General features: G+C 38.0%; 1 long non-coding RNA gene across 1 annotated transcript in view; it reads left to right on the top strand.

Annotated features, from left to right (window-relative positions):
- The window catches only part of LOC122458745, a 134,513-nt gene extending 117,194 nt beyond the window's left edge, over positions 1 to 17,319 (top strand). Inside the window, exons 2-3 of the long non-coding RNA XR_006278963.1 lie at positions 12,249 to 12,361; positions 17,184 to 17,319. This is a non-coding gene — a long non-coding RNA (uncharacterized LOC122458745). The remainder of the gene's footprint in view (positions 1 to 12,248; positions 12,362 to 17,183) is intronic.
- The last annotated feature ends 1,167 nt before the right edge of the window (positions 17,320 to 18,486 follow it).

The raw sequence follows: 18,486 nt of genomic DNA on the forward strand, positions 1-18,486 counted from the left end.
GTTTCCAGTCATCTATTTAATTTTGGTATGTCTGAATTAAAATTGTAATATCAAACATCTGAAAAATGAACTTCGTTGAGGAGAAACAACACTGGACAATAATAATAAATACTTCAATGTCCCAAAGGCTCTTTCTCTATTCTACAAACTAAACATCTTATGTTTAAACTAAACTTATGCTTCTCTTTTGTCCTGGGGCATTCTATCAGAATGGGTGAGTTGATTACCTTACACATTTGCTCAGGAGGTATGTCCAACCGTACCTCCCAGAAAGGAGAGACAACCCTAAAATTATTTCCACCTAAACAAATACAAGTCAAATCAAATTGAGAGCAGCATCACTTCATGCCTGGAAGCAGATATATTGTAGGTTCCTTATCCTGTTCCATCTGATGCATACTATGTCTATAATGAATTGCATTCCCATGCAATATCCTGCATTGCCTGTGGTATGCTGTACCCTACTATCCAGATCTGCCTGGAGAGTCTTGTGACAATTTATGCACTCGACTCTAACCTTAAATAGAGCTAGTAACTGAAAATGAAAGCTCTACCTATTATAACTAATGGCTTGCCTTCATGGCAATATCCAAGAAAATTAATCTGAATTAACTAAAGGTGTGACTTTGAAGTGGAGTAATTAAACCACATTAAATCCCTGTGTTGTTCAGAATTAAAGTAGCCTTAATTCAGTTTATCTTAATTCACTTTCAAAGGGAGATGGTATCTGAACTAGAAGCAGAACTGGAAGTGAAGCAGCTGGACCCTGGGGCAGTGCTGGGCCAAAGGAGCTGTAGCAGGCAAATCAGTAAGGAGTGGTGTAATGGAGAGAGCAGAATAGCTCCTACCCTTCTTGCTGGCTCTTGAAATGCGTGCCCAGTTCAGACAATGCTACCAAACCTGAGTCCTCAGGGGTCCATCCCTTCAGGAAGAGCTTGAAATGCTAGTGTAATGTTCACTGCTGATATTCCAGTGCCACATGACTTTGTGGAAGAAGTTTAAGCTCCTATATAATCAGGGTGTTTCCCCCTTTATCATCCCAAGTACTGAGGTGCACAACGTTTTTTACACAGGAAAGTGGTTTATTTTGTCTTTTTTTATGATTATCATTCTTATATAGGGTGACTCACTGTTTAAGGTCTGTGTAATATTTGGGTTCAAATGGGTAGGTCCATAGATAAAGATTAAATTCCAATTAATGAATATTTTAAAATATCACTTCCATTGATGATATGAGATCCTATTACTTTCCACATATATAACATCAAAGGCTCTAACACCATCTAACATTCAGTACTCTCATCATTTGTGCAGTATATTTGCAAAATATGACAGCTCCCTTAGGATACAAATACTTTCTTTACCAGTGTGAATGCATGGTTTAAAAAATCAGCTGTAAAAACACACATACAACCTGATGCAATATGCATGTTTGTGACAGTTTCATTCTATTTTTATAATATATTGGTATTGTGATAAAACTATGAATAAAAAAGCAGCTCATCGCAGGGGTTACAAGGGAAAAAGATGCAGGTTTCTGTAGAACCTAGTGAAATCAGCATGGCAATGACACAAGATTAACGGTTGTTTCTATTTTAATATCTTCTGCTTGTTTTTCATGGTGTGCCATGCGTTTATGTAACAGACTAGAATTCACCGGAAGAATTTAATAATGCTGTGTTTGTAATCTACCATACTTAGTTTGCATGTGTGTACTGTTTTGCAACATAGTGTGGACAGTAAATGAATACCATACATACATATAGAGCAGTTCCTATATTTATAGTTGGAGTATGTAAATGACAGATTTCAGAGTAGCAGCCGTGTTAGTCTGTATCTGCAAAAAGAAAAGGAGTACTTGTGGCACCTTAGAGACTAACAAATTTATTTGAGCATAAGCTTTTGTGAGCTACAGAATCCGATGAAGTGAGCTGTAGCTCACGAAAGCTTATGCTCAAATAAATTTGTTAGTCTCTAAGGTGCCACAAGTACTCCTTTTCTTTTTACCTGTAAATAGAGACACATGCGCAAGTGCGCACACACACAATCTTTTCCTTGAAGCATATCTTATTTCCAGTACCAATTTGAAAATCTGTGAACCATGCTAACATTAACTCCCAGTTTCTGTGACCTCTCATAAAACAAAAGAAGAATTAGTGGTTGGCTAAAAGGATTCTAATGATGCCTTTAGACTCTTACGTTCACGTAATGACTGAGAGAAGATTTATATGCTCTGTATAGGTATAATTAGACACCCACAAACCCATTTGACCCTGCTGAGGTGAAGAGCTCTCCTGCTTTTTGTTTCAGCAAATGAATCAATACTTGCACGTTTTAGCACTGTGGAGTGAAATTGAGGAAATGAAAATCTGATAATTTTGCTCCCACTGCAGTCTAGACAGAGGAGAGCAGTTTTAGTCTTTGACAGGAAGATCTATTTCCAGTTTCTCAAAAGGCTAGTGTCAATTTTGAAACTTCTCCTATTATTGATTTTCAGTTTTGTTAAAAAGGGTGTTTTATTAGCAATATTAGTCCCAATGACCATGTAAGCTTATGTCTATTTCACAAGTTGATGAAATCATGTTTTAATTTTGGTCTTATGTGTATTCTTAAATCACAGAATCTTTTTTGCTCAGTGATGTTTGTAGCAAAAAATGCAGTCTAAAGAAGTTAATGGCATTATTTCTTTAAAATCAGGGCAAAATAGAGCTGAAAATGTGCCAGACATATTTAGAAAAGATACACCCTGTGCACAAACTACAGAACCAGCAATGTATCTAAAGAATAGCTATAGTTTGAGAATATCATCAAATCCATTCAGCATCATAATTGCTTTAAAATAGATATAGTTAAACTATATTGTTATATAATGACAACATGCACACAGACATAAAAAAGTAAGAGAATTACTCTAATAAACTTTAGGATGGGACTTCAGGTGATATCAGCTTGTAAGGAAAAATGATACAATATAAACAAACACAAATTATGCAAATAATGTTAAAACATTGTCATTTAAAATTGTAAAAATAGTATTGAAAACATTAGCTTTCAGGCTTACTGTGGTAGGTAGTTCACATGTTATATGGTGGACTGTGTAGAACTAATATTTATTTTGGTTAGCTGTCATTCATTTTTCATATTCAAACTAATAGAGTTCACTGTATTTTAAAACTTTATCACTAGGCTATCATATTTAGTAGCACACTGTGCCTCACAGCCTATTGTTGTTTACACAAGTTCACAGGATGATGGATATATGGATAGCCATAATGGATTGGGAGAACTCAGTAAAATTTCAAAAGTATCAAAGAAAAATAATCGGGGCCCCCTGAAGACAAAATAAAAAGTCTTTTTATACATACAGTACCTTCAGACTAAGAAGCTTAGGATTAGAATAGCACAGATGGTTCAAGTATTAACTAGAAATTACTTTTTGTACACACACAAATGTGTCAATAAGTAAGCTACTATGGAAATAAATAAACCACTTTCCTAATTTATTAAGATAATAGGGAGAGTGCTAGAAATGCAGCCTAAGCTTTTCTTTTTTTAAAAGTTCTGCATGAGGGAAGGGGGAAATCAAGGTTTAATATGTTTTTTAATATTTAATCCAGGTATATATTTGTGATTCTGAAATCTTTGAAGTGTGTTAGTATCTCTTTTGGATCAAAACTTGGCAATGTTTATTACCTTACCCAAATCGCTTCATACTAGATTTAATTTTCAATATTTATTATCATTTGCTTGTGCCTTCACCATGCTCCTGGGAGGCACACAGCTTTTTTGGACCCAGAAATTGATATTAAATATACACATCAGGACAATCACACTTGCTTTTTACAGCTGCATTTCTTGCCAATGGGATTTTATTAAATCACAAATTAATGAAGCCTCAGCAAGCTCAGTTCCTACTCCCACGGGACTTGTAAAAGTAAAATTCTGTTTTACTGAAGCTTTCAAAAAAGGTGGTGGTTAAAAAAACAACTACTAATCTTTATGTTGCATAAAATCAGAGCAGAACTTCTTGCATAGGTCTTCTTTATTTGGATTTACTGGGATGATGCCTTTGGTAACATAAGGTTACAGACAAGCTGCTGTGAATTTATGTTAATTAAAAAGTCTGAATTCCACTCCTTTAATCACATCTATTTGTTTATCTAATGCAGGAACTTGTGAATATACTTTCTCAGAAATTCTGAGGCTAAACAAAATCTAACTAATCCTTGAATTGGGGGCTTTTTGTTTGGATTTCTTTTTAAAATGTTCCATGCTGCTAGTTGAAAGTACTTACAAATCCTGATAACATTATTTTAAGCACTCTAGCCTTTTAAGTGAGCCCAGGAGACCTACCCCTTTCTGCATTAATATAAGATACAGAGAGATGTGCTTTACCTGGATGCCATGTAAAAAACAGAGGACACTGGTAAATTACTGATCAATTATTTGTTGAGTTTCTCTGTTCCTCCCTTTTCAAGGAATGATGATTCCATATGACTGTTCTGTTTGCTTAATTAATATAAAGATAACACAGACCCTCCCTGCTAGTAAAGAAATACACTGGAATTCTTTCCGTCACCAGCTTATGGGTAATTCAAAGTGGACGCTCTTCTATATGTAAATTAAAAGATCAAAATCACTGTGTCATCATGTGCATAGGAAGCTTTAACCGCAGCACTTCAGAAACAGTCAAACCTGGGAAAGAAATGTCCCATTTTCTCTGAATAAAAATTACTCATGGTCGACATTTAAACTTCCTGGGACTTCCCCCCACCCCAAATTAATATCAGACACCATTTTATAACAGAAGAACACAAAGAATCATAATATGAAATCTCCAACTAATACAAAATCTAGGAAATTGTGAAAACAATTATATATAGCCAGAGATCCTACTGCTCTGTGATTTAAAAAAAAAACAACAAAAAACCCCACCTCTGTTAACTAACATAAATATCCATGTTTTTCCATGATTAAAATGAAATGCTGAACTCTGGTTTCCCTAGCCACAATACATATGTGGGTAGAAGTTGAACACAATGTTTTATTGATATATTTATAATTTTTAAGCTGACAGCCCGAGCCCTGCCCATTCTCCTGATTATCCAAATTTTTTATTATATGATCTGGCCCCTGTCCAAATTAGATCAGATAATCAGGATTCCACTATACATTTTTATTTTTTCACAAAATGTAAAAACTAAAGATTCTCTGTAAAAATGCAAATTCCACATTTTTCTGTGCAAATGGATTTGTAGGACCCCTGCATATAATCTTAAAAAAATTACCTTAGAAAATCCATGTTGTTGACTTGTTAGTGGAGGGGTAGCTTGTTAGTTATCTATTTGGTCCATGGATAGATACCCTGTTAGATTTCCATATACAAGAAGCAAAAAAATGGTAGAAAATTAAAATGACTTTTACTTTACATAAAGGGAAACAGCAAGAAAGAACAAAAATAAAGTCTCCATGAGAGAGAGGGCACAGTGAGTGAGTGAGTGTGTGTGTGTGTGTGTGTGTCTTACCTTTGACAGGCTAGAAGCAATTTCAAGAAAAAAAAAGATTTCTGCACTCAACGCACTGGCAAAGTTTCTTCAAACTATAAAGGGTCAATACACAGAAAATAACAATGCTCCCCCCCTGCAAAATAGTTTAATAGCTACATACCTCATTTCTACATACCTATTCTTGAAATGTTTTTATCCTTTAAAGGAGTACAATGTGAGACAACATGGTCAGGAATGAAGACCAAGATTCACAACATAGCTGACCAGAGGACCAATCCCTATCACGGCTTGTTGTTTTCAAATTTACCTCTGTGCTACAAAACATAAAATATATTTATTTCTGGCCTGGAACAAATTTTAGCCAAAACAAAATTGCAGCACTGTAACTCCCCCATCTGGACACTGCTAGCATGAACTAAAAGGTTCCTGCTTCACATTACTGTAGTTCTGGTTGAAGAGGATTATGGTAACGTGAACTAGGAAACTTTTAGGTTGTGTCTTAAATGTTCACATGGGGGAGTTACAGCGCAGCACTTTGGTGTGCACTGTTATTCACTCCTCTGTAGGCTGAACTGCAGGGCAGTGTAGGCAAGCCCCAAGATGCTTGATTTGCATTTGGTTTGCATAATTCAAAAGTATTATTTTAAGAGCTAAATAAAATGGTATGAAATTAAGCCTCTATTCAGCCAGGCACTTAAGCATGTGCTTAACTTTAAGCACACAAAGTCATCTAATTCTGATTTCCATGGGACTACTTATATACTATATTAGGCAAGTGCTTTCCCACATCATGGCCTTAGTGAATACTCGAGTAGTCCGTGCAGAAGATTGGGCACTAGGCACTCCCAAATTGAACTCCAACCTCTGACAGTCGCTGTCTGTATTGTCTTGAACAAGTCACTCTAGCTGAGTTTTGCCATCTGTAAAATGGAGATAACACCCACGCCCATGCTTCAGGGGACTTCCAAGAGAACTCATAGATTCATAGATACTAAGGTCAGAAGGGACCATTATGATCATGTAGTCTGACCTCCTGCACAACGCAGGCCACAGAATCTCACCCACCCACTCCTGTGAAAAACCTCACCTATGTCTGAGCTATTGAAGTCCTCAAATCATGGTTTAAAGACTTCAAGGAGAAGAGAATCCTCCAGCAAGTGACCCATGCCCCATGCTACAGAGGAAGGTGAAAAACCTCCAGGGCCTCTCCGATCTGCCCTGGTGGAAAATTCCTTCCCGACCCCAAATATGGCGATCAGCTAAACCCTGAACATATGGGCAAGATTCACCAGCCAGATACTACAGAAAATTCTTTCCTGGGTAACTCAGATCCTAGCTAATGTTGTAAAGTACTTTGAACATGAACATTGCTACATATATGCTAAATAGTTATATTGGTCTATAATGTTTAATTGTTTTGACATTTTAAAAAACAAAATGGTAGAAATTCCCATATTATTTTTGGCTTAGAAAAGTACTCATATTTCTAATTATATATTTCTCGAGAATGTGGGTGCCGACCATGTATTATATAAATATAATATAATATATGTGGATGGCACCCACATTCTCCAGAAAGACCATAGTCCCTCTCAGAGCTATTGCAATCTTGTGGATCAATGACCCAAATATTAACAAATTCTCTAAGTAGATTCAGACATAAGCAACTGGAGTGACTCAGCTATCTAGTAAATAGCATGTTATAAAAATGTAATTACATAATTGGGCACTTGTTCATTACTTTTGGACTATGGAGTGAATAATACATTTTTAAAGCTTCATAAGTATGTGAATATATGGTAGTCTATAACTATGGACAATAGGGTAAATATATATTTGAGGTTTTTTTAAAAAAAGTGTTTCACATCAAGTACCATAAGTAAATATTGCTGAAAAATATAAAGCGATGGGTAAGTAATATTAATGATTTTTGTGAAATGCACAAATGCATAGGAATTCAGAGTTGAGACAGAAAACACTTGATGGTACTTAGTTCCAGAAGCTGCACCTGGGGATAGCAGAGGTCTTGAGAATAGTGTATGGTGTATACTAGCATACGGTATATACTGCATTTTCTGAGAACAGTTACAGGACTAAGGGGCATATTGTGCCCATTTCTCTGTGGCTATAAAATACACAGAATCAGCCATGCATTAAAGGAGAGCAGGGATGGGGCTGTGGATCCATCATTGCATAAATGTACCAACAAGTGCCCTCCCAGAGTGCTGTGTGGAAGCCCATGGGGCAGCTCTGCTGCTGCTCCAGGGCTGAAGAATGTTTTCTTTTACCTCAGCCCGCACGGAGAACCCCAGGACACATTCCATGTACTTGGGCTGGAAGCGATTACATCAGATGGGATTCTTGCTGCTTCCTGAATTTCTTGTTTTTTGTATATTTAAGAACTGGCAAATAAGTTTGGCTAAAATAAATACTGCCCTGAACTTTCACCCATACTTTGAATTGACTCCAAACCAAACCTTTCTTAAGCACAGAAAAATGTTCATAATATGATAGCACAATCCTTATATTATTATTCTGCATTCATCTTCATAGCCCTGCTTTAGAGACCACCTACTTCCAAATGGACCTGGCTGATTTCTTTACAACCACCCTGCACCAACTTTTGCTTTGCCGTGATTGCCTTCCAACCCATCTTTCATTTAGTCTACTTCAGACAGTCCATCCATGCACTATACTCTGGGGTACAGAGTATGTGAAATTAGAAGTCTTGGGAGTAGGATCCGGCCCAGAGGCTGTCAGTGATCCTCAGCCCTTCCCAGCTGCTGCTGCTGCTGCTTCTGCCTGCCCATCCCCAGTGCTTCAGTAAGTGGTACTGTTGTCAGGAGAAGGGAGGAGGGCCTTGGACCTACCTGAACAATGGTGGAACCCTAAGATAAGTGGCTCCTTGGATATGGAGGATGTAGAAAGTTTTGAACTTCCTCCAGTTCCAAAAATCAAAATCAAGGTGTCTGCAAGCCAGTTATCTGGAGGAGGGGTGGAGAGAGGGAAGGGAAGAGAGATACAGTCAGAGTAAAGGTGTCTTGGGGAGGAAAGACTACAATGCTCTTGGATGATTTAGCAAAACAATCTAGATTTTTGATGTCCATTTTTCGCTAGCTGAAGTCAGATCTTTAACATTATTGTCAATCCTGTGTTTCACAGATGACTTGAATATACATATTTTTCCATGAAATTAAAACTTTCACTTGATTTTTATTCCAGTTTAAAGTAAAATTGATCAGTTGTATTAATTATAACAGAAAAATACTGGCTTTGAAGATACAGAGAAATCTGAGAGGTTCTCTTCTCTAATCCCAATGTCTCTTTTTTGCATCTATGTATTCAATCAATAAATACTTTGAAAATTAACATTGTAAATTGTTTTTTCTAAACCTGAAGGAGAAATAAGTAGGGGTTCTTCCATATCCCAGACTATGAGGTGTACTCTGAAATTTGTTCTACTGAAATAATTTAATGCTTCCCTAAGTTACTGTCATAAGGGTTAGCAATCATCATGGAGCTGTCTCTGTAGACCTATAAGAATTGTTTTCTCATGCGTATACATACAGAAAAGATATTTGATTGAATTTTAGGCATTTAGTTTAAGATGTTGCATTGAGGGAAAGAACTGAGTTATAAATATAGTCACAAAAAAGTGAAGCAGAGGAAAAATATTTATATACTTAACTAGTTTAGCAAAGTTTTAGGCCAAACTATCTTTACTTCTCTACTTCCAGCCTCACTTTTACTTGATGTTCTTAGCCAGCTATCAGATCAGACACAATTTCTCCATTGTCCCTGCAGCTAAATAGCTGAGTGGTTCTCTCTGTCCTGGGGATCATAGAATCATAGAATCATAGAATATCAGGGTTGGAAGGGACCCCAGAAGGTCATCTAGTCCAACCCCCTGCTCAAAGCAGGACCAAGTCCCAGTTAAATCATCCCAGCCAGGGCTTTGTCAAGCCTGACCTTAAAAACCTCTAAGGAAGGAGATCCTACCACCTCCCTAGGTAACGCATTCCAGTGTTTCACCACCCTCTTAGTGAAAAAGTTTTTCCTAATATCCAATCTAAACCTCCCCCATTGCAACTTGAGACCATTACTCCTCGTTCTGTCATCTGCTACCATTGAGAACAGTCTAGAGCCATCCTCTTTGAAACCCCCTTTCAGGTAGTTGAAAGCAGCTATCAAATCCCCCCTCATTCTTCTCTTCTGCAGACTAAACAATCCCAGCTCCCTCAGCCTCTCCTCATAAGTCATGTGCTCTAGACCCCTAATCATTTTTGTTGCCCTTCGTTGTACTCTTTCCAATTTATCCACATCCTTCCTGTAGTGTGGGGCCCAAAACTGGACACAGTACTCCAGATGAGGCCTCACCAGTGTCGAATAGAGGGGAACGATCACGTCCCTCGATCTGCTCGCTATGCCCCTACTTATACAACCCAAAATGCCATTGGCCTTCTTGGCAACAAGGGCACACTGCTGACTCATATCCAGCTTCTCGTCCACTGTCACCCCTAGGTCCTTTTCCGCAGAACTGCTGCCGAGCCATTCGGTCCCTAGTCTGTAGCGGTGCATTGGATTCTTCCATCCTAAGTGCAGGACCCTGCATTTATCCTTATTGAACCTCATTAGATTTCTTTTGGCCCAATCTTCCAATTTGTCTAGGTCCTTCTGTATCCTATCCCTCCCCTCCAGCGTATCTACCACTCCTCCCAGTTTAGTATCATCCGCAAATTTGCTGAGAGTGCAATCCACACCATCCTCCAGATCATTTATGAAGATATTGAACAAAACGGGCCCCAGGACCGACCCCTGGGGCACTCCACTTGACACCGGCTGCCAACTAGACATGGAGCCATTGATCACTACCCGTTGAGCCCGACAATCTAGCCAGCTTTCTACCCACCTTATAGTGCATTCATCCAGCCCATACTTCCTTAACTTGCTGACAAGAATGCTGTGGGAGACCGTGTCAAAAGCTTTGCTAAAGTCAAGAAACAATACATCCACTGCTTTCCCTTCATCCACAGAACCAGTAATCTCATCATAAAAGGCGATTAGATTAGTCAGGCATGACCTTCCCTTGGTGAATCCATGCTGACTGTTCCTGATCACTTTCCTCTCCTCTAAGTGCTTCAGGATTGATTCTTTGAGGACCTGCTCCATGATTTTTCCAGGGACTGAGGTGAGGCTGACCGGCCTGTAGTTCCCAGGATCCTCCTTCTTCCCTTTTTTAAAGATGGGCACTACATTAGCCTTTTTCCAGTCATCCGGGACTTCCCCTGTTCGCCACGAGTTTTCAAAGATAATGGCCAAGGGCTCTGCAATCACAGCCGCCAATTCCCTCAGCACTCTCGGATGCAATTCGTCCGGCCCCATGGACTTGTGCACGTCCAGCTTTTCTAAATAGTCCCTAACCACCTCTATCTCTACAGAGGGCTGGCCATCTCTTCCCCATTTTGTGTTGCCCAGCACAGCAGTCTGGGAGCTGACCTTGTTAGTGAAAACAGAGGCAAAAAAAGCATTGAGTACATTAGCTTTTTCCACATCCTCTGTCACTAGCTTGCCTCCCTCATTCAGTAAGGGGCCCACATTTTCCTTGGCTTTCTTCTTGTTGCCAACATACCTGAAGAAACCCTTCTTGTTACTCTTGACATCTCTTGCTAGCTGCAGCTCCAGGTGCGATTTGGCCCTCCTGATATCTTTCCTACATGCCCGAGCAATATTTTTATACTCTTCCCTGGTCATATGTCCAACCTTCCACTTCTTGTAAGCTTCTTTTTTATGTTTAAGATCCGCTAGGATTTCACCATTAAGCCAAGCTGGTCGCCTGCCATATTTACTATTCTTTCGACTCATCGGGATGGTTTGTCCCTGTAACCTCAACAGGGATTCCTTGAAATACAGCCAGCTCTCCTGGACTCCCTTCCCTTTCATGTTAGTCCCCCAGGGGATCCTGGCCATCTGTTCCCTGAGGGAGTCAAAGTCTGCTTTCCTGAAGTCCAGGGTCCGTATCCTGCTGCTTACCTTTCTTCCCTGCGTCAGGATCCTGAACTCAACCAACTCATGGTCACTGCCTCCCAGATTCCCATCCACTTTTGCTTCCCCCACTAATTCTACCCGGTTTGTGAGCAGCAGGTCAAGAAAAGCGCTCCCCCTAGTTGGCTCCCCTAGCACTTGCACCAGGAAATTGTCCCCTACGCTTTCCAAAAACTTCCTGGATTGTCTATGCACCGCTGTATTGCTCTCCCAGCAGATATCAGGAAAATTAAAGTCACCCATGAGAATCAGGGCATGCGATCTAGTAGCTTCCGTGAGTTGCCGGAAGAAAGCCTCATCCACCTCATCCCCCTGGTCCGGTGGTCTATAGCAGACTCCCACCATGACATCACTCTTGGGATGGAGGCTTGGGAGCTAGCACAGCTCCTTTTCCCAAACCTGACCACCTGGATATCAAGTAAATAAAGGAGAACTGCATGAAGAATACCAGACAATGTATGTTAGCTGTTAAAGATTTTAGTCACAGTACAAAGTCATGCATTAGTGTATCACTGTTTCGATCCGTTACATGATTATTTCTAGAAAGCATACTTCTTTTAGCTGGTCAAATGTTTCTCAGTAACTTTAATGGGTAAAGACCTTGATGTATTAGACATTAAGTAAGACATGGTCTTAAAACATAGAAAGGCTGGTCACCCTGACTCATCCAAGACTCTAACTTATTTCCACATCATACAGGGTACAATCATCAAGGTAGAGCCTGTTGTCAGTTACATGATGAGAAAGTGGGTCATGATAAGAAGAATCTGGATGAGAAGAATGGAATGGAAAACAGAAGCTCAAAGCAACAAGTATGTTTTTATCCTTTTTGTACGTTAACAACCATGCTTAAAAAGGGGTGGGGGGTGTGCCAATTCCCTTGGTTTTGGATAGAAAACAGAAGGTTCTGAATCTTCTGAAAATAGTGACATTTCTCTTTAAAATTCATTTTTTACACCCTGCTCAAAGAACAGGGATGTAATTTATGTGTTCAAGAAGAACAAACGATCTACTGTCTCTGTTATCTCTTTCATTGTGAAAACAGCTCAGCTATGTTATCTAGCTAGCTAGCCTATCCACTTACCCACCCAAATTTCTGTGTACTACTACGACTCCCATCATTATAATATTTGCTTAGGTTAAAATGAGTATCAAAGATACTCTCTCACTCTTCCTCACCTATAGAGGTAAACTTCAATAGAGGAGGTTTGTACATATATGATGTGTGATAAGGTTTTAATGAGGGAAATCTAAGTGGAAGAAATGAGTTCTACAAAGTTATGAAGGCAAATCTGTGATCATTCTTCTCCCTTGCAAGAGTGAGTTTCACAGTCTAGATTCAGCTCCTGGGAAAGTTCAGGCTCCTGCACTCATGGATCTTGTTTAATTGTTCGAATGGAATGTAACCACTGTGGGAGGTCAGGTGAAAGAAAAGGAGCTGATCACTCATGTAGGTTGGGTCAAGTTCATTGAAATTGTTGAATATCGAAACAGAGGTATTGAACTGAACCCTGTGTTCAATGAGAAAACAGAAGAGTTGCTTCTGTGGGTGATGTGCTGATTGCTGTCAGTATAACTAAGCAGATATGCTGTTGCATTTTGTACCAATTGTATGATTTAATTTTTAGAAATAAAGATGGTGCAATAAAGGTGGTGAATTGACTTATCAGTCTGCAGACAGGTGTTCTCAATTGATGGGAATGTTATGATGGAGTCATTTTCTTCTCATTGTTTCCCTATTCCTACCTGCATAATCAGAGTCTACTGATTTCTACTGCAGCCAGGTGGCCTTTTATCTCATTGCTGATCTGACTTAGGCATTGGATAAGCTGGAAGATATTGCTATTTATTTATGAAAGAGATTTAGTGTTTTCCTATTACCGAAACTTCAGCATTTGTTGTCTTACCAGCTCCTCCAGTAGATGTTGAATAAGTAAGGGACAGGACTGAGCCCTGTTGCACTCCAAAGATCAGAGCTCTGGAAAGAGAAGAGCAGTTGCTCATTACAATCTTCTGAATGTAGGCTGTGCGGATTTAGGCCATTTTAGGATCCTTCCATGCATCTCTGGGATCTGTTGGAGGAAGTACAGAAGTTCTTGATGATCCATTTTACCAGATAGTACAGAGGTTTAGCAGAGTGAGTATGAATGTATTTCACCTGCATATGGAGAGGAAATCATCTCTCACATTCTGGCCTGAAGCCTGATTGAGGGATTCAGGATACTGACAGCTGACATGGGAGGATCTTGTTCTTTGCTAGCTTCAAAAAGAGTTTGCTTAGAAAACATGGTTGAGACAATGGAGGTAATTTGGCAAAGTTAACAGCAATGAATGATGGTTTCTTTAGTACTGGTCAGACTGTACACTAGGAATGGTCAAAGAGGGAACTCTACCCCACACAGTAAAGCACCTATGTAGATACCAAATCTTGTATAACTGCATCATGTCCTTTTTACAATAGCAGCATGCACACACACAATAAAACAAATCTCTGTTACCAGATTTTGAACAGAGTTTCAGTTCATATCTATATGGCATGATAGAGTGACCTATGTTAAATAAAAATAAAAACTCTCAGGGGTGGATTGTAGCCAAATTTTTTCCTTTATTTCCTTATCTTGAAACAATATAAATTAGCCTAGTTTGTGTTCTGAGAGTTTAATACTGGCTCAAAAAAAGAATCTTGTAATATTAATTTTATATAGAGTCATAGTGTGTATAGATAGCATGAATAGCAAGTGAAGTATGCATTCAATATGCTCCAATAGAAAATGTTGATTGAATAGCTATGAAGATTTTAGGGGAAAATGTAAAAAATGTAAGGGGAAGATGTAATTGATCTATATGCTATAGGTAGACCTAAAGCTCTTTGATATATTACTGATGTATTAGTTTTGCCATTAAAAAAGTCAGTATTTTTAGACTGTTAACACATTCATTTCATATTCTAAGTGCTGGGCTGGGTCAAATTTTGTGGCAACAGTTGGCAGATGCTAACTTTTACTTGTGACTTTTGTAGCTATCCTTCAAAGAAGATGCTGTATATTTTCAGTATATTACTTACATTTACAGTAAAACAGCAGTGAAATTTCATATAAATCCAAACAAAAGAGGCCATTTTTTTAAACTAACCAACCATCAGTTGAAACCATTGCCTGCACCATACAGCAATTAACTGTATGTGCAAAGAATAGGTAGCTGGACTCTATCTAAAAATACAAGCCTGAAAATGAAATTGGGACAATCAACAGGAAGTCCAGGGGGTCCTTATATTGTCTTTATATAATATGGAAATGATATATGCATTGCAATAGGGGAGTAAAAAAGATTATGGAATCATATACAGACACATCATATCACTGAGCGGGGAGGTCCAGTAATAGTTTCTCTCATTCTGTCTCTGATGAGATCATACTTGACATAATCTGCTTGCTATTTGAGCATCCAATCATCACAAAAGGTATTGGCAAACTGGAGGCAGTTCAGAAAATAAAAACAAAAATGAAACAGAAGTGATTAACGAGAAAGAAAAGATGAAAATAGTTAAATATATTTACTGTGGTTAAGCAATGGCTTGGGGAAAGGGAAATAGGTAAGTTTTTGAAGGGTAAATACCAGTGAGGATAAATTATTTAGTGCAGTACACAGGGGTATAGATAGGAATAATAGATGGAATTAAGAAAGCAGAAAATTTAGGCTGAGTATCAGGAAAAACTTCTTGACAATGAGTTCTATCAAAGTGTAGAATAACCTCCCAAGCAAATTGATGAAAGGCAGATCAGTTGGGGCATTTAAAAATAGATTAGATAAAACCCTAGTAATTGAATAATAAGGAAAAATGCTGCATTGACAAAGAAATTGAATAGGAGATCTAGGAAGTCTTTTCCATTTCTGTTTTCTATAATCCCATGAGTTCCCTTCAGACATTAGCTGTTATGCATCAGAGTCCTCAGAGTCATACCAATATTCATAACATGTGGCCACTTCGCCACACACACACGCAGTTTAGAGTAAAGCTTTGTTTCACCCTCCACAGTCCTTTGGAGACCCTAAATCTGCTTTTTTCTGTTGGCCCCCATACTCCATTCCCTCGCTCCTGAAGTTAAGTGATTAAATCCAAGGGTTTAGATAGCAATCTAGTCTAGTCAGATTTGTCTCCCGTAGTAAATACAAACCTCTGCATTCTACGAGATGCGCTTCCCATTCTATGGGGATAATTTGATCACGAGGGTAACCTGAAGATCCTATCATAGATGTTCAAACTTTAAATAACCACTAAGGCAGACAATATGTATTAATTAGGAAATTTTAAAACTATCTTTCCAGGCCTGAAATACTAATGTTCTAGGCTTTTGAGAGACATCCTATTATCCAATTTTTTTCCCCAAAGAATTGGAGACTCATGGAATGGTTTTTAAATTGTTTGGAGAGGGAAGTTAATTTCATTTAATCTCCAGCAGCATTGGGGGTGAGGAGCAGGGATGGTTTGGACAAATATTTGAAGTTTGAGATATAATTTTAAAACCCATTATAACTATTGGTATTCTCTGTAGCCATGTAAATGTTCCAAATTCGAGAAGTGCTATGGGTTCTCGGCTCCAACTGAACTAATGTGGGAGGTGCTTTATACATTGCAGGATTAGCCTCCAAATCCTATTAAATAAAAAATAGGGAATTTTAAGTGGAGAGGCCATTCTTTCTGGAACTGTATTGTCAATATAGACTGTATCTATGTAGTCAAAGAATGAAGCATTATCACTGAGGCTAGGAAAGATCTTTTAAGTGTTTGTTTTTGATTTCTTGGTTGTTTGTGTAGGGCACGTATTTCTGTTTTCCTCCATTTTATTTTGAAAACAAAAAAATTGAAATAGGGAGCGGCAGTATATCCCAGTGGATAGAGCCCTGGACTTGGACCCAGGAGACCTGAGATCTATTTCTGACTGTGCCACTGGCTTGTTGGGTGACCTTGGACAAGTCACTTTCTCTCTCTCTGCCTCATTTTCCTCATGTATAAAGGGGATAATATTTATCTCCCTTGTAAAGCAAGATCTATAGATAAAAAAGCCAGATGATGATATTATTATTATTATTACTTTAAACCTATCATTACAAATTATAGTATAGGTCAGGCCTTCTGTCTAGAAGAAATAACTCATCTCTACATATATTGCTCTTTTTGAATAGCATTTTGAAAAAAACAATGTTTCCACTCTCCAGTGTTCCAAGGAAATAATAATAATAAATAAATAATAAAATAAATAATAAATAATAATTAATAACAATGCTTTATTTATTATTCATTTAAAATCTTTTAATTTCTGAAAAAGAATTTCATAAAAATATTTCTCTTCAGATTAGGTCTTTGAGTTTCAAAAATCAATATATTGAGCATAAACTCTTTGGAAGTAGTCTTTTAAAACATGATAACTTCTCAATACATTTCAGTATTTTGTACTGCAAAGCTAAAATCAAATACTTCTAAATATACAGTAATCTTTTAAATCATTGTTAAAGTTAGTGTGCTTCAAAGATGCATTAAAATTATGTTATTGCTATTGTCTATCTTTAATGTAAGATTGAGTTTTAGGTACTGCCTTCAGCAAAATATAACATTTGGATCTCTTTACTTTTAAGATGGCCTTTTTTTAATAGGTTACATTGAATTCAATGGAGTTATGCAAGGCATGAATTTCACCCTATAACTTAAAGGCTCTAAACAGACTCTCTAGTCAGCTTTTTACAACCAAATTACACAAATCCCATCAGTGGACATCTGAAAAAGAGAATCTACTTCACTAAGTCAAACATGGAACTTTTAAGAAAATGCTAAAATTGCGAAGAATAATGCTTTTGATATATGACATTTTGAAAGAACATGATACATTGCTAAACATAGCTTGTGAATACTATTCACATTCTTGGTTTACTTGTGGTTTGTAATTAATTGCAAATGATTCATGATCTTAAGTTTCCAAATCAGAAAGAAAATGTAGACAGTTGATTCATATTTTTATGGTGAGTGATAATTTGTACCTAATGACTAGGACAGTGAAATTACCAAGTGTGCTCAACTAATTTCCTGAATACATCAGTGGGAGTTTTGTAATTTTACAATCAGCTTGATATATTCAAAATCAGTTTAGAAAGTAACATTTGTTTCAAATTATGTTTTTATAAATGAAATTAGAATTGAATTGTCAGTACTTCCATTTTAATCTCTTATTCTTAGGGATATACAACTTGACTTTTCATTATTTTGTGCATTAATTAGAGATAAAACTTAAGGTACAAGATCAAAACTATCATCACAAATGGCACTGATTGTCAACCTCATAAGCAGAGATACCACAGGCTAAATGAGCATAGAGAATGAACTACTCCTTCAGCCCTAAAATAATTCCTTCACTGTCCTATGGATAAATAGGGGATTTCAGTCTCCAAGGACCACAATCTGGTACTTTTCATTAGCATTTACATACATATGTGTGACAATTACAGTGCTAGATGCACCTCAGCTCCCACTCTGGTCTTTCTGAGTGTACTGTCTGAGCCTCAAGCCTTTATTTCTCCTGGGGTGGAATTCCGTGGTTCTCCCACTCTTACAGCAGGTTCTGGGCTACAGTACCCTTTGTATCAACTATGCTTACCCCAGCAAGTCTCACTGAGTTTGGATCCCTGTGGTTCTTCCCTTTGGGAGCCTGCGTGCTATATCTCGGTCTACTTCTCCTGAAAAACTCCTCTCCCTTAAGAGAATGTTCCTTTTTAAAACTCCCAGAGTTCTTTTGACCTCCTGTATTCGGGGGCCTCTTTAGGTTCTGGCTCAAACCAGTTTCATAGGTTAGCTGGAGAGGAAGCAAAATCTTCAAAGCTAACATTTTGGGCATTGTCCATTAACCCTCAAGTTTGCTGAGGTGTGTTTAATCTTGAGTCATTCTTT

Source organism: Dermochelys coriacea, chromosome 2 (assembly GCF_009764565.3).
Source record: "Dermochelys coriacea isolate rDerCor1 chromosome 2, rDerCor1.pri.v4, whole genome shotgun sequence".
NCBI lineage: Eukaryota > Metazoa > Chordata > Testudines > Dermochelyidae > Dermochelys > Dermochelys coriacea.